We start from the raw sequence: 17,981 nt of genomic DNA, 5'->3' as shown, positions 1-17,981 counted from the left end.
ACGGGCATTTTCCCCTCCACTTTTGGGGAGGAAAGGTGCATCTTATGGAGTGAAAAATAGGTATATCAGTTGGAAAAAAGAAAATATCAGTTGTTTCCATGACCATCTTTCTCATCAAGATCCTATTATTCTTAATATCAAAAAGTTAATAATAAGATAAGAAAGAAACTGCTGTAAGAATAAAGGCCATACAGGGACAGGGCAAGAGTTAACTTGACCTTTGAATTAGACTCTTCGCATTCCAGGATGTAACATCCACCTGGAAGCAACTGTGACTAAAGGAAAAACATACGGACCTGGATTTCACCCAAAGTTTAGTTCCAGCCCAAGAGCCACTATTTGCCAGTTCTCTTTCTTTGTCCCCAAACTGAACTAGCAATATTGACAAAGGACTTACAATTCAGATAATGCCAGTTTCACTTCAATGTCCTTGACAAAGCAGTAACATATATTTATTAAATATTATATCAGCCCTGAGTAAACATTCTGTCTGATAAAAGAAGCATTTCTGCATCATACAATGTATACATGTCTCGAGGAAAAACCCTTGAGCAGCTGTCATAGCTGTGAGCAGAACTAGGTTTCCCAGAGGAACAGCTTTCTCTCCTGACTGACAAGCCATGGTTATTCCAAGTTGGTATATGGCAGACATATTCTCAACATGAATGAGAGGAAGCTGTTGCTTTCAAGAACACAGGATGAGTTTAGGGATTGTTTTTTTACATATTTCAGCCAAAATACCATATTGTAACTGACTGAAAGTAGAAGTAGATGTTAAGAATTTAGCTTCTCTTAAGCCAGACTTTAATGAGATTTAAAAATATATACACTAAATGTCATTCTTCTAATTTTTTGTTTGGAAAAATATACCTATTTTTTTCATTTAAAAAGTGCTAATTGTTAACATGTAATGAATTTACCATTGGTATCTTAAATTAATTAACATTTTTTAAGTTACTGTATTTTAATTTCTTATACAATAAGTATAAATAGATATAAGCTACATAAAAAAGGCTCTTTGGGCCTGAGCATGTGGTGGCGCAGTGGATAGAGCGTCGGACTGGGATGCGGAAGACCCAGGTTCGAGACCCTGAGGTCACCAGCTTGAGCACGAGCTCATCTGGGTTGAGCAAAAAAAAAAGCTCACCAGCTCAGACCTAAGGTCCCTGAGCAAGGGGTCACTCGGTCTGCTGAAGGCCCACGGTCAAGGCACATATGAGAAAGCAATCAATGAACAACTAAGGTGTCGCAAGGAGAAACTGATAATTGATGCTCCTCATCTCTCTCCGTTCCTGTCTGTCTGTCCTTATCTATCCCTCTCTCTGACTCTCTCTCTGTCCCTGTAAAAAAATAATAAAAATAAAAAAAATAATAAAAAAAGGCTCTTTAGTTTTCTCAATAACTTTAAAGAATCTAAAGAGTCCTGAGAACAACAAACAGCCAAACAAACAAAATAAAACAATCCAATTACAAAATGGAGAGAGGACCTGAACAGACACACCTCTCCCAAGAAGACATAAAAATGGCCAACAGATACATGAAAAAATGTTCAAGTTCACTATGAGGGAAATGCAAATCAAATATGCAACAAGATACCACCTCACATCTGTAAGTACAGTGTTGGGCAAACAAGTGTGTTAGGCTTGCTCACTTACACTTTGCCTGACTGGTGCATGAGCACGGGCAGCTCCGTGTGTATAGTCTATGCAAGGCTCTAGGTGCTTGCCTCTGAGGGTGGCAGATTGTACACTGCGGATTGCCTGCCACCACTGGGAGGAGCTATTGTTTGTGGAGGAAGGCCTCCCATCCCCAGCCTGTTTTTGTCAAGAAACTGCAAACTGTTGATTCTGGTATTTCAAAAAGAAGAGCCAGGCCCCTAATTTAATCATTTGTAAAAGAAAAAAAGAGTTATACATGCAAAATGTTAAACAATACAAATCAAACTTATCAATATAATTTCTTTACTATTTCTCAGTTTTGAAAATACTTAAAAATTATCTTGTGAATAAATTTCAAAATAAAGGCTGAGTTTTCAGAAAAGATCCGCATAAGCCCACTTCCACAGTACTGAACAGGCAAACAAAATACAAAATAACAACAGGCAAACAAAATACATCTTTATAAAAGGACTGTAATGCAGGTTCACACTGGATTTGGGCAGTCTGTAAAGAAACTGTGGAGCCACCAGAGGATGTTGGGCCGTGCCGTTTATTGGAGTCTTGCAACAACAGATGAGCAAGCAGGCAGCAAAAACCGCTTCCTTCTCTCTCTGCGCTGAGAAGCAAACATGCTGGGGGTAAAAATCCTCCTCCAGCAAACAGTGGCCCCTCCCAACGGGGGCAGGCAAGCTGCAATCTACAATCTGCCACCCTGAGGCAAGCACCGCAGTTGAACTTCATCAAAATTAAAAACTTTACGGCACCAAAGGGCATTATTAAGAAAGTGAAAAACGACCTTCACAGGAGAAGATGTTAATAAAGCATATATATATGTATATGTATATGTATATGTATATGTATATGTGTATGTGTATGTGTATGTGTATGTGTATATATATATATGTGTGTGTGTGTGTGTGTGTGTGTGTGTGTGTATATATGTCTAGTACTTAGATTTCACTGGGGAAAAAAATTTTTGTTGCATCCACAAAAACACGTCCTTACCTAATTCGAGTGTGCTGATCTCAAATCTGACATTAGTTTTTCTCTGTAAGCTAGTTTCTTTGCAATTCAAGATTTTAGGTATTCATCTTATTGTAAAATTTTCAACATTTAGTTTAACATATGAAGTAGAATGTCTTCTTGGGAATCATCTTTGTGAAAATATAATAATTTATATAATGCAGTAAATACACTAATACACTAAAAGATATGACTATATCAGAATTTGTCTACAATTTTGAAATAGAACATATTAAAACACTTATTTTAATCCTAAAATTTATGCAAAACTTATTTAAATTCTATTCAGGCAAAAATTTGCATTTGTAGCTCTTGCGATTGGGTACTTATTGAGGACAATCTCATTTGATGCTCCAGCAGTAGTCTGCTCATCACTAACAGCTCCAAAATTTTCGGGAAACTTATCAAGGTGACTATTCAGGAAGTGAATCTTAATGCTCATGTTACATCCAATGTTGCGGAAAGCCAACAGCATCCTTTGAACCAGAAGTTCATAGTTTTCTGCTTTTTTGTTTCCAAGGAAGTTCTTTGTAACTGCCACAAAAGACTGCCATGCTGCTTTCTTCTCCTTATTCATCTTCCTGGCAAAATCTTTTTCACATATGAGGGTTCGAATTTGAGGTCCATCAAATACACCTGCTTTTATCTTCTCGAAAGACAAGGCAGAAAAAGCAGAAATAATAGCATTCACTTTCTCTATTCAAAGCCTGAACAAACTGCTTCATTAAGCCAAGTTTGATGTGAAGTGGGGGGGAAATGATCCTGATTTGATTAACTACAGGTTCATTCACAATATTTTGCATCCCTACTTCCAGAGCTTCACGTTTCGGCCACTCCTTCTGTGTCCAGTGTTTCTCCCGAGCTCGGCTGTCCCACAAACACAGAAAGCAAGGATACTCTGTGAAACCTCTCTGTTGTCCTAGCAGGAAATTTACCATTTTAAGATCCACACAAATGATCCAGTTATGCTCCTAATACTTCAGAAAGTCGAGGACAATTTTTATGTCATTATAATCTTTTCGCAGATGAGTTGAATAACCAATTGGAATCGCTGCATAAACATTACCGTTGTGTAGGAGAACACATTTCAGACTCCGTTTAGAGCTCTCAAGAAATAGCCGCCATTCTGTTGGACTGTAAGTGGTAACACCTAGCTGGCTGAGACTACTGATACCATGACAGTAAACAAAGTGTTTGTTGGCACTGGCCGGTTGGCTCAGTGGTAGAGTGTCAGCCTGGCGCGTGCAGGAGTCCCAGGTTCGATTCCCAGCCAGGGCACACAGGCGAAGCGCCCATCTGCTTCTCCACCCCTCCCCCTCTCCTTCCTCTCTGTCTCTCTCTTCCCCTTCTGCAGCCAAGGCTCCATTGGAGCAAAGTTGGCCCGGGTGCTGAGGATGGCTCTGTGACCTCTGTCTCAGACGCTAGAATGGCTCTGGTTGCAACAGAGCATCACCCCCTGGTGGGCGTGCTGGGTGGATCCTGGTCAGGCGCATGCGGGAGTCTGTCTGACTGCCTCCCCATTTCCAACTTCAGAAAAATACCAAAAAGAAAAAAAAGTGTTTGTCTTTGGGGGAAAAAAGTCCACAATAATTTGTTCATGCTTCCTGAAATGGGATACTGTAGCTAACCGGTGAAGTACATTCTTTTCTTGAAGCCTGGAGGCTAATAACTCAGCTGCTTTCTTTGATAGGCCCAAATCTTTTACTAAGTCATTCAATTTGGTTTGGCTAAATTGCTGAGGGGTTAATGACTGCTTGGCATCAGAAGAAGACCCTTCAGATTCTACAACCATTTCCTCATGCATCTTATCAAAATACACTTGATCACCATGTTCACTTTCTTCATCCTTAGAAGAAATAAAACCTTTGAAAACTGGAACTGGGAGTGTCTCAGAGTGCGGGATAGGTCGTATTGCTGAAGGAATATTAGGATATGTGATCATATGCTGTTTTTTCTAGCCGATGCCCTTTGTATGGATCAGACAGAAATAACAGTCACTGCTGTGGTCCTTAGGTTCACGCCAAACCATGGGAATACCAAAAGGCATTCCTTTGCGTTTTCCTTTTGTCCAGTCACGAAGCGTTTCCTCACAATCATGACACACAATATGAGGAGCCCAATTCTTGTCTTGATTGCCAAGGGGAACTTGAAAATAGGCAATATATGCATGTGTCACAAATGATGAAATATTGTGCCTTTGATGTTAAAGTGTATAACAGCCACATATATAACAGAAGGTGTCAGGACTATTCTTACATTAACACCTACTTGAAGAAGCCATGATTCAATCTTAAAATAAGAGGGTGTTTTTATCAGATAATAATTTTTTACATTTAAAAACTATAATTATGTAAAAGTGATGTTTATAAAACATTAATTGCCTTGTGGTTATGTTCAATCCAAGAGTCGCTGCCCTTTAACTCCAATTTAAAAACCAATACATGCCATTAACTGTAACAAAAAGAAATTAAAATTGCATAAAAACTAGAGCATACACCAAAAAACGTACTTCAGATTTGAAATCAGCGATGTAGAAGTATACAGAAACAGTTCTAAAACCTCATGCAACAGAAAATGAAAAAAATTTGTTCCCTAGTGTTATATAACCAACTCAACAACAAAAAAACAATCCAATTAAAAACTGGGCAATGGATTTAAATAGACATTTCACCAAAGGTATGCAAATAATCAATAAGCACACAAAAAGATGTGCATCATTAATCATTAAAAGAATAAAAATAAAGCCACAATGAGGTAGTGTTAGCTTCACTAGGACGCTGCAGCATTCACAGCCTCCCTAGGGACCTCTGTATCCTCTGCTCTCAGGACCTAACCCCTGAAGCAGGCAGGAAGGATGCTGCCAGTCAGTCATTACCAAGGGAGAAATAAAAACAGCAGAGGCCCTGGCCGGTTGGCTCAGCAGTAGAGCATCGGCCTGGCGTGCAGGGGATCCGGGTTCGATTCCAGGCCAGGGCACATAGGAGAAGCGCCCATTTGCTTCTCCACCCCCCCCTTCCTCTCTGTCTCTCTCTTCCCCTCCCGCAGCCAAGGCTCCATTGGAGCAAAGATGGCCCGGGCACTGGGGATGGCTCCTTGGCCTCTGCCCCAGGCGCTAGAGTGGCTCTGGTCACGGCAGAGCGACGCCCCGGAGAGGCAGAGCATCACCCCCTGGTGGGAAGAGCATTGCCCCTGGTGGGCGTGCCGGGTGGATCCCGGTCGGGCGCATGCGGGAGTCTGTCTGACTGTCTCTCCCCGTTTCCAGCTTCAGAAAAATGCAAACAACAACAACAAAAAAAAAACAAACCCAGCAGAACCCCTGGCCAGGTACCTCATTTGTTCAGAGTGTGATCCCCACAGGCCAAGGTTGCCAGTTTGATCCAGTCAGGGCATATACACGAATCAACCAATGGCCTAACCCAGTTGGTGGTGCAATGGATAGAGCATCAACCCGGGACGCTAAGGTCGCTGCATCCCCACGGTCACCAGCTTGAGAACAGGCTTGTCAGCTTGAGTGCGGGGTCACTAAGTTGAGCGTGGGTGACCCCACAGTCGCTGGCTTGAAGCGTAAGGTCAATGGCTGGAGCTGCCTGGTGAAGGCACATATAAGAAGCAATCAATGAACAATTCAAGTGACACAACTACGAGTAGATATTTCTCATATCTCTCTCTTCCTGTCTTTCTCTCATTATAATAAAAAAATAAAATCCACAGCAGGAGAAATTCCTCTACCTGTACATGTCCAGTAGAAGGTAATATAGCACAAGGGGAGTTAAACACATGCACAGCAGAAATTCCCATGGCAACGATCAGGGATCGAGTCTAGCCTGGGAAAGGAATCAGACTGGATCAGGGACATAGAACCCCAGAAGATCTGGGAAATAGACTGGTTAGGGAAAGGACCTATTAGAAGACCATGAAAAATTGGGAAATCGGTTATTTTGAAAAATTGCCTAGTCCTTCCCAAACCCAAATTCTAGTGGAATTGCACAATATGTAAACTTTTCTGTCTGGCTGCTTTTCACTTTGCATGTTTCTGAGGATTATCCAGTTGTAGCATGAATCACTACTTCATTCCTTTTTATGGCTGAATAATAAGCACTTTTTATGTGTATGCCACCATTTGTTTATTCATCCATTGATGGATATTTGGGTTGATTCTACCTTTCAGCTACTGAATTATACTGAATTATAAACCCAAAATAATATAACCCGAGCTTCACAAGTTCGCTCTGTCACTTGCCCGTTCCTTTGACGGTTCTTTCTCCACAGCGGCTGAGCAGAGTGGGCTGCAAGCATGGCCTGGGCCCAGTGCCAGCAGAAGCGCAGCCCGGAGAGACTAAGCTAGCTGGATGGGGACAGAAACTAAACTGGACTAAGCCCTGGCATGGCGGCAAGCTCTTGACCCTGGCCTTTATTCTGAGCCTGATAAAGACAAGGCTAGATTTTCTCCACAGCAGGGCGGATTTGATGCGACACTGAGAACCCAGGGCATTCCTCTGATTTTGCTTCTACAAAATATCTTACCACTACATCTTATCTTCCCATACATGGGTCCCCAAAATGTGTTCCTTGCAACTCCCTGAAAGGACCCCATTTCCACCTGCAACAGTATCGCTTTACATCCACAAGGATAGCTATAATTTAAAACAGAAAAAAAAAAAGAAAAGAAAATGAAACCAGCAAGTATTTGCAAAACTATGGAGAAACCCTCATGCATTGCTGGAGGGAATATGAAATGGTTTTGCCTGGGAGAAAACAAGTTTGGTGGTTCCTCAAAAAGTTAAACGTAGCGTTATAATATGACTCAGGCCTTGAACTCTTAGGTATATTACTAAAAGAAGTGGAACAAATACATATACACATGTTAGAAGTACTAGTTACAGTAGCTGAAAGGTAGAATCAACCCAAATATCCATCAATGGATGAATAAACAAATGGTGGCATACACATAAAAAGTGCTTATTATTCAGCCATAAAAAGGAATGAAGTAGTGATTCATGCTACAACTGGATAATCCTCAGAAACATGCAAAGTGAAAAGCAGCCAGACAGAAAAGTTTACATATTGTGCAATTCCACTAGATAAAAATTTCAGAATAGGTAAATCCAGAGACAAAATGCATATTGGTGGTATACCATCAGGGCTTAGAGGGGTGCTGGATGTCACTGCTTAATTGATAAAGGGTTTCTTTCAGGGGTGATGAAACATTTTGGAAATATAACTGATGGTTGCACAACACTGTGAATGTACTAAAGTGATCAACTTTGTTGTATGAGTTTTATCTTTAAAAAAATTTTGCACAAAGGTCTCGTTTGCTAGGCTCTATGTCTTTAATTCAGCCAGGAATGCTTTCCCCAGCTCAGTGGTTCCCTATCAACAACTTAGTTCTCTTTGGCTCACAGCCTGGATATAGCCAGAGATAAAACACTGGGTCAAAATGACTGACAAAAAGAAACAGTAAGACTGTACATTTACATAAAGACTGAAATTTTATGAGGTTATGAGGGGGCAAAAACCCACTAAAGTATACACTAAATCCCCTTAGCACAATTAAAAAACAAATGAAGGCGAAGCCTTCCGTCAATGCAGGCAATGACAAATATTGAAGTCTGCATTACCACCAACAATGTTAGAAAATGTCAGGCAGAAACAACTTCCTCCTGAAAGTTTCAAATTTCAAACCACAAGGCACAACTATACAGAAATTTCTCTGAAATACCTACCCATATTTCATATTTGAAACAATGCAGACAGTCTATGACTTCTGAAGGATTGAGTCTTAATGCAAATAAAATTATAATAATGGCACTGTGCAGAATGTTAAGAACAATGAAGTCTTTCTTAGTTACAATGTAACTTACTCAGAAACAAAGTGTACAAGATGCTACATAGTAACACAGAACACAGCGGAACAGTGTTTCTTGACTTTAGAGAGAATACTTTAAGATCAAAGCAGCCTGACCAGGCGGTGGCGCAGTGGATAGAGCGTCGGACTGGGATGCGGAAGTACCCAGGTTCGAGACCCCAGAGGTCGTGTGCGGGCTCATCTGGCTTGAGCAAAGAGCTCGCCGGCTTGGACCCAAGGTCGCTGGCTCCAGCAGGGGGTTACTCGGTCTGCTGAAGGCCCGTGGTCAGGGAACGTGTGGGAAAGCAATCAATGAACAACTAAGAAGTCGCAAGGCGCAACGAGAAACTGATGATTGATGCTTCTCATCTCTCTCTGTTCCTGTCTGTCTGTCCCTGTCTATCTCTGCCTCTAAAAAAAAAAGATCAAAGCAGAAAACTGTACATTAATTTCCAAACGGTAGAAATATATCTATATAGTATATCAAACTACTATATCTTTAAACACTACAGTAATAATCTGAGGACATATCACTCACATCCTTCCCTTGGTGGTGCCAAGCTAACCAGCTTAAAACTTCACCTAAAGAATCAAGATAAGAAATACCAACTCAGCCCTGGTCGGTTAGCTCAGTGATAGGGCAGGACCGCATGTGGATATCCCAGTTCGATTCCTGGTCCGGGTACACAGGAGAAGCGATCATCTGCTTCTCCACCCCTTCTCTCCTCTCTTTCTGTTCCCCCCAAGCAGCCATGGCTTAATTGGTTCGAGTACATTGGTCCCAGGCACTGAGGATGGCTCTATGAAGCCTCCACCTCAGGCACTAAAAATAGCTCAGTTGTGAGCATGGCACCAGATGGGCAGAGCATCAGCCCCAGACAGGGATTGCCAAGTGGGTCCTGGTCCAGGAGCATGCAGGAGGCTATCTCCCCTCCTCTCATTTGGAAAAGAAGAAAAAATAAATACCAACTCAAGTATACACGATAGATACAAATTTTTGGAAGAATTTAAACTGTCTTTTCCTTAAAAGTACTTTGACCAAATGATTCCTACTGAATAACTAATCACTGTGTAGCATGAATAAGCAAGGCTGGTACACACCCTTTGACTGGGGAGGAATGCTATTGATGTTTATAGGGTACATCTATGAGACAACATGCCTGTAGTTTTCACATCTATTACCAATTAATACCCAATAATCCCATTACTACTATTGTAAAGTCCGCCATGAACACTGAAGTAGGTATATTAAGAAGCTAACTGAAGATATTCATCAGTAACAATCACTTAGAGGTGGTTCCATTCAAGCAAGACTTACAAATCCCAACTGTATCATTCCTAAAAGGGCAGCTGTCAACAGCTATACTAATATTATAATCAAGTGTTCTATGTTTTCATCCAAGTCAGTGACAAAAGCATTTAATAAACTAGTAACAAGACAAAGTATTTCATCTCACCTCACCACTAATGAGCTCTTTGGAAGTTAGTGGTTAGTTCATCAATAGTTTTGGAGAACAGGTGTTTAAAGTACATAGGTATGTAATTACATGAACATTTCTCCAGCTCTTCAACAGTGTCACCAGAGTTTATCACATGCCTTGCTGAAAGCAGTCCTGGTATGTGTAAAGTGGCATACTGGTCCACTGTAAAGTCTATAAATACCATGTGGTCCACATGAAGCCACCAAGAGCCAGAAATGTCAAGACAGAAGTTAAGTTTACAAGGAGTGAGCTAAGACTAGAAACCAGGTTTATGAACCAACCCTATTTTTTTAATTGCATTCATGACTAATGACACCACCTTTTCCTAGTTCCTCAAACCTTAAAAATTAAGAAGCTATCCATGACTCTTCTCATGCCATCAGTAAATTCAGTCAGCTACCTTAAAAATAAGGCCCAGGTCTGACCATCCTCACCTCTTCCACTATGACCCCCTACTCAAACCACTGTCATAATCAACGGAGACTAGACTGCAGCAACAACTTTGGTCTCCACCCTTCTACTCTCGCCACTCTACAATCCATTCCCCATACTGTAGCCAGAGTGACATTGTGTTTTCATTTTTGTTTTTTCAGTTTTGAAACAACAAAATTGCAGAAAAATATAATACAAAGAACTTTTTCCCAAACCCACCTGTTAGTTGCTAATATGTTGCATCATCATCCTCAAATGCTAAAAACAAGGATGATCTACATAACTACAATAAAATCAAGACAAGAAAATTAAGATCAATAGATTACTACTGTGATTGAATCCCCACACCCAACCCCAGGACACCTCTTATATATGGTGGGGACAGCCTGGGCTCTGACTCCCCATGCATCTGCTCTCCCCCCTAGACACTCTCTCTTCACCCCGAGCAAACTCTTAGCATCCCACACCAGGTCACCTGATCAGAAAGATCCTGTCTTCACCTTTCTTGTGCTCTATTCCTATGAAACCTGTCGTGCGTTCCCAACACAGATAATCAATCCCAGGCCACCCTCCTCATCCTAATCCAGCTCACACATTCTACTCGGGGACATAATAGCTCCCCCCGCCCGCTCCCCACAGTGTGAATGGCTACCCTGCTCTGTCCTACCTAATAGCTTTAGGACATAATTTTCAGGAAGAAGGGGAAAGGGAGACTGGTCATTTTAAAATGAGCATATATTATTTCACTAATTCGCTCAAAATCCTCCAAAAGCTTTTTAACCTTTCTCAGAATAAAACCCAGGTTGTTCTGTCCTTGTAGGTTATAAATAGTACATATTAAATGTCGGAGAGTCCTATAAAGAAGATCAGGGCGAGGGGATGGTGAGGGGAGAAGGGACTGGAGGGAAGCATCTAAGGAAATCATGTTTGAACAGAGAGAGACCTTGCGGATTTGGGGAAGAACAGTACATAGCACAGAGTAGCTACTGAATGTTTCCATGACGGCTGAATTCTTTAAAAACTCATCTTGGTAACACAAAACCAATTAATCATAATGACATCTGACATCAACATGATACATGTAGAGATGAAACAAATGGCTGTGTGGTTTTAAGATATTAATGTTGACACTACACATGGTGCTTTAAAGTATATTAGTACATGCAGTAATTCTGAGCAGTATCTATGTTAGGGTTATCTTCTCTTTTTCACACACAGCCAGTAATTGACAAAGCTTATGACTGGAACTCGGGCCTTGTAAGTACTATTAATCACACCACTCATGGCCCTCTTGCATGTGCACCCCAAGTCAACCTCCTAATGATCCCCAACAACCTTTCCTTTCAATTTCCAGAATTACTGGAATGTTTCAAAAGAACAACTAGAGGTACAAAAATACTATTATTTTCAACCCTACCTACAAATGTGGCTTACTGGAAGCATAATGAAGGCCCCTATCACAGGTCTGCTACATGACAGCTCTGTTTACATAAAGAGCTCAAGCAAAAGACCCTCAATAATGGGCATTTTAACACCATATTCCAGGATTCAGCAAACTACAACCATCTGTTTCTGTTCTAACATGTGGACTAAAAATGTTTACTTTTTAAAATAGTTGGGAGAAAAAAATCATAAGAATATTTCATGACACCTGAAAATTATAATTCAAAGTTCAGTGTCCATAAATAAAGTCTAATTGAAACACCATCACACTCATTCATTTACTTACTGTCCATGGCTGCTCTCGTACCAGTGTCAGGGTTATAAGTAGCTGTGAAAGAGATCACGTGGCCTGAAAAGCCAAAACTATTTACTATCTGGTCCTTTATACAAATAGTTTGTCAATCATTGACATAGTTTCCTGATTTTGCACCTCTTCACAATATCCTGACCTTCAAGAATCGTTCCCTGACCGTCCCCCTGCCAAGTCTGGGTTAGGTTTTCCTGTAGCACTTGAGTCCTCTCCCAACACTGTGCACCCATTGAGATGCACAACTGTCTGTTACACATCTGACTCCTCAACCAGATTACGCGATGATGGAGGCGAGGCCCACACTGACTCGTTCATCATCATATCCCCAGTGCCTATCAATGCACACTTACACTGGGTGCCCGATACTGAATGAATGCAAGGACGGAGGTACAAAATATGGATGAGCTGATCTAACAAATCTCAAACTTACAAGAGTTTCTTCCAGAAAACATCAGAAATACAGATTATCAGACTTCCAAAGGAGTCATACAAATGACTCTCTTGGCTCATTCCAGTCATAAATCCCAAGAGAACACAAAATGGATAAGGACAGAAAAGGAGAACTGGGGGAGAGGGAGCTTTAAATTAATCTGCAACCCAGGAGTAAAAGGTATTAACAACAAAAGCAGGAACTTAAGGCTCAGATACACATAAACTAAGTTTACAGGATGGGCTGAATCTTTGCATATTTCACCATGTCACACTGCCTCTTAGTCACCTAATTTATTCCCTCACTTTATAAGAAATCTCTTTAAAAATATAAATAGATCTAAAAAGCTAAAGAAAATAAAATCTCATGCATTAATGTAAACTAGATAAAGGAGTTCTAATAGTGAGACAGAGAGGGAAAATAAGAGTGGGCATTTTAAGATGACTGAAGCAGACTTCAACAAGATTCTAAGGCCAAGAGCTCAGGGACAACTAACCACTGGGAGAGGAGAGGGAGGGAGGGAAAGAACCAGGGAAAAGAAGGTTTACATGTCCATCAGCAAGATATGGTACAGGAAAACTTTTACAAACAGTATGATACTTTTTCATTTATCAAACTTTACGGTGCAGTGCTGTCTAGCTGATATAAATACCAATGGCTCTACTGCATTTATAACATTACAACATATGACTACAACACCCATCGATAAACAGTGACTTCTCCCAATTTTTTCTATCACACAGTGCTACAGAGTTTCTGTATTTTTAAGTATAAATTTATTAAGTTAAACAATACTTATTAACCAGATGATTATTAAACTTATAATAAAAAGTGCAGCAAAAAATAATTCCCCAAATAATGATTATTTGTATCTACCAGGTAATAAACCAAGTCACTAGGTTTTTAACTACAACTACAAATTAATCATACAACTATCAAAACTCAATCACAGCTTTAAAAAGAACCATGAACAGCCAGACTGACTGGTGGCAGCACAGTAGATAAGAGTGTCAACCTGGAACCCTGAGGTCCCACATTAAAAACCCTGAGGACAACGGCTTGAGCACTGGGTCAACCAGCTTGAACACCGCATCAACAACATGATACTAAGGTCACTGGCTTGAGCAAGGTGTCACTGGGTCAGCTGGAGTCCCTGGGTCAAGGCATGTATGAGAAGCAATCAATGACCAACTAAAGTGCCACAACTATGAGCTGATGCTTCTCATCCTTCTCCCTTCTTGTCGGTCTTTCTTTTAAAAAACAAAAACAAAAAACTATGATTGAAGGAAAACAACTTATTTACCTCAGTTCTTTCCTTCAACAGTGAATTCTTCAACCCCCCTCATCTGGTTTCAGGCAACAATTCCCCAAAGTTAGTGCTATACCTTCCCCCTTTGTGCGGCCATTTAAACCAGCCAATTGGGAAAGAGTAAGATTATTCGGTCACCACCCCAGCCAATGGGGCAAGACCCAGCTTAGCCTCCCCCCCCCCCCCCCCCCCCCCCCCCCGTTAGGATGTAAAATAGAACCCAAACCCCTGGCCACCCACTTGCTGGCCAGCTTTCACTAGTAGCAGCACACCCTTCTGCAAAAGTTATTAAAGTTGCCTTGCTGAGGTATTTTGTGTCCACAATTCTTGCTTAATTGTAACTTGACCATGATCATCACATAAAAATAAAATTTGTATTAACTTTTCAGGTTAAAAAGCATATATAAAAGACAAACAAAATGTTTATTTTTGGAAGAAATCAAATGTACCTTGTTTATGACATCATTTTTCTTGAAATAGTCTTAAAAATAATTCAGATATTGATTTGTTGCCACCTACTGGTTAAATTCATATTTGAATTTTATCATTTCATATCTATTATTTACTAGAGTTAACATAAAACAGAGTAAAAAATATCTTAATAATGCTCTTCATAAAAATTTTTACTCTCCTGGCTGAGTGGTTCAGTGGATAAAGCTTCAACCCCAAACACCAGACATCATGGGTTCAATCCCCGGTAAGCACAGCGGTAAGAAGCAATCAGTGCATACACAAATGGAACTAAGTGAAACAATGAGTTAATGGTTCTTTCTCTCTTTCCCTTCCCCTCTCTCTCTCTCAAATCAATAGAAAAAAATGTTTTTTAATTAAAAAAATTTTTACTCAATTACTTCAATAAATTCAGCTTTAGAGAAGCTTTTAAAGCAACATCATGAGTTAATGATATCTTGACTTTTAACAATATCCTCACATAAAATTTTCATTAGTGGTATTGGGAATGTTTCAAAACTAAAATACCATTATAATTTGTGAAAAATATAAAATCTTTAATTAAATAATTTCAGGATGTTATTCTGTTTTTCTTTACAATTCAAATATGTGTAAGTGCCAATTTTCCAGAATATTAGGATTATAGAATTTATGATATTGGGTTTTTTTTTTACAGAATAAAACAAATAAACAAAAACACCTGGCTGGGTAACTCAGTTGGTTTGGAGAGTCGCAGGTTTGATCCCTGGTCAGGGCACACTATAAGAATCAACTAATGAATGCATAAATAACTAGAACAACAGATGGATATTTCTGTCTGTCTGTCTCTTTTTCTTCCTCACTCTAAAAATCAGTAATTATTTTAGTTGTAAAAAGTCCATATATCACAGTTATTTCTGCATTTTAGACATTTTACTCTATAGCAGTTCCCCCCTTCTCCTTCCTCCTTTATTTTTTTTATTAACACAACAGTTCATTAGAGTTAGTTGTCCCAATGCACTGATTTTTAAAACCACTCTATTAGTTACCAAATTTAAAAAGCATAACAAGGCCTGGTCAGTGGCACAATGGATAGAGCCTCGCCCCTGAGCACCGAGGTAACCAGTTTGATCCTCAGATCCACTGGCATGATGCTAAGGGCACCAGCTTGACCCCCAAGGTCACCAGTTTGAGCCCCAGTCAGGGCACATATGAGAAACAACCAATGGCTTAACTAAGTAGAGCAATGAGTTGATGCTTCTCCTTTTCAAACAAAAATAAAATAAAAAGTATAACAAATAAATGAACTTATTTTGGGATCCCAAATCTAACAAATCAGAAGTAAAAGTAACTGTGGAAATGTGAATATAACTCGGGTTTTAAATGACAACAATGAGAAGCATCAACTCGTAGTTGCATCACTTAGCTGTACACTGATTGCTTCTCATGTGTGCCTTGACTGGGGGACTCAAGCGGAGCCAGTGACCCCTTGCTCAAGCCAGCGACCTTTGGGCTCAAGCTAGCGACCACAGGATCATGTCAATGATCAAGCCAGTGATGCTGCACTCAAGCTGGTGGAGTCAGCACTCAAGCCAATGACCTCAAGGTTTTGAACCTGGAACCTCAGCATCCCAGGTCGATGTTTATCCACTGTGCCACCAATGGTCAGTATAAAGTCAATTAAAAAAAAAGAGTAAAATGATGTCACTTTTCTCAGTAAATGTTTTGAAAAGACTACTTGTCATTTTAAAAAAATGTTATTTCTGGCCTGACCAGGCAGTGGCACAGTGGATAGAGTCAGACTAGGAAACGGAGGATACAGGTTAGAAACCCCAAGGTCACCAGCTTGAGTGTGGGATCACAACATGACCCCATGGTGGATGACTTGAGCCCAAAAGTTGCTGGCTTGAAGCTCAAGGTTGCTGGCTTGAGCAAGGGGTCACTCGCTCTGCTGTAGGTCCCCTACCCCCTTGTCAAGGCACATATGAGAAAGCAATCAATGAACAACTAAGGTTCACATGCTGCAACAAAGAACTGGTGCTTCTCATCTCTCTCCCTTCCTGTCTGTCCCTCTCTCTGACTCTCTTTGTCACAAAAAAAAGTTATTTATGAGATCACATTTAAATAACAATAAACTTTAAAAATATTTAACGAATTAAATTTTCTAATACAGTAAATATTAATAGATATAAGCTACATAAACCAAAGCTCTTCAAGAGTCCTCCATAAATTTTAAATGTATAATGGGGTCCTGAGACCAAAATGTTTGGTAAATGTTGTTATACAAGTTAAAGAAAAAGGAGTAAAATCATTTCAAATACAACATAAAGAGATCACTTTTATTATCTTTCACTGTAATTGGTATATACACCCCCAGCCATCCAGCCTATTCTACAACATTCCACACAATCTAATTAATACGTGACTACTAATCTACTATAAAGTATAAAAGAAACCACCATGAAGATGCTGATTTAAAACCTGGGGGCTTTCCTATGATTAAAGAACATACATTTTTTAATTATAAATTTTAACAGTTCATGGTCTTCACTTGTTGATGATCTTTGGATTTCCAGATAGTTCCAGTCAACAAAGTACAACAACCCTCATTTAAAAAGGTACAACACCCTGGCTGGATAGCTCAGTTGGTTAGAGCAGTGGTTCCCAATCTTTTTTGGGCCACAGACCGATTTAATGTCAGAAAATATTTTCACGGACCGGCCTTTAGGGTGGGACAGATAAATGTATCACATGGCCGAGACAAGCATCAAGAGTGAGTCTTAGACGGATGTAACAGAGGGAATCTGGTCATTTTTAAAAAAATAAAACATCATTCAGACTTAAATATAAGTAAAACGGAAATAATATAAGTTATTTATTCTTTCTCTGCGGACCGGTACCAAATGGCCCACGGATTGGTACTGGTCCACAGCCCGGGGGTTGAGGACCATTGGGTTAGAGCATGGACTCCACAGGCCAAAGTTGTTGGGTTTGATCCCTGGTCAGGGCACATAAAAGAAGCACCCAATGAATACATAAGTAAGTGGAACAACAAATCAATATTTTGTTCTCTCTCTCTCTCTCTTCTTCTCTCTCTAAAATCTATCAGTAAATTTTTTAAAAAATAAATAAAAATTGTCCTACCTGTGGTGGTGCAGTAGATAAAGAATCGGCCTAGAATGCTGAGGTCACTAGTTTGAAACCCTGGGCTTTGCCTGGTCAACATACACATGGGAATTGATGCCTCCTGTTCCTCCCCCATGTGCCCTGCCTCTCTCTCTGTCTCTCTCTCTAAAATAAATAAAATCCTTAAAATAAATATATAAAAATTAAAAAAATAAAAAGATTGTTATAACAGATGATATTTTCAGGAAGCATGTCACACCCTCAATGCTAATTTCTCACTCATAAAACAAATGAAACAAAGCAAATTCAAAAAAAAAAAACTAAGCCTTGATGTAGTGAAAATTTTCTGGGGATGTTATAAAATATTAATTAACATTTACACTGTGAACAGAAAGAAGTATAAAGACAACTATATCTAAAGAACAGTTAAAATGCACTATATAATTTTAACAGACTAAATACTAACACTTTAAGTTCTAGTTTCCTAACAACAAT

General features: G+C 39.8%; 1 protein-coding gene and 1 pseudogene across 8 annotated transcripts in view; one reads left to right on the top strand and one right to left on the bottom strand.

The window, feature by feature from the left end:
* The window catches only part of SRPK2 (SRSF protein kinase 2), a 308,829-nt gene that overhangs the window by 251,967 nt on the left and 38,881 nt on the right, over positions 1–17,981 (bottom strand). The window lies entirely within an intron of this gene.
* Positions 12,474–17,981, top strand: part of LOC136310637 (caspase-13 pseudogene) — a 36,255-nt pseudogene continuing 30,747 nt past the window's right edge.

This window comes from Saccopteryx bilineata, chromosome 7 (assembly GCF_036850765.1).
Source record: "Saccopteryx bilineata isolate mSacBil1 chromosome 7, mSacBil1_pri_phased_curated, whole genome shotgun sequence".
NCBI lineage: Eukaryota > Metazoa > Chordata > Mammalia > Chiroptera > Emballonuridae > Saccopteryx > Saccopteryx bilineata.
Note: the sequence above shows the minus strand (reverse complement) of the source record. Positions and strands in the feature narration are given on the sequence as shown.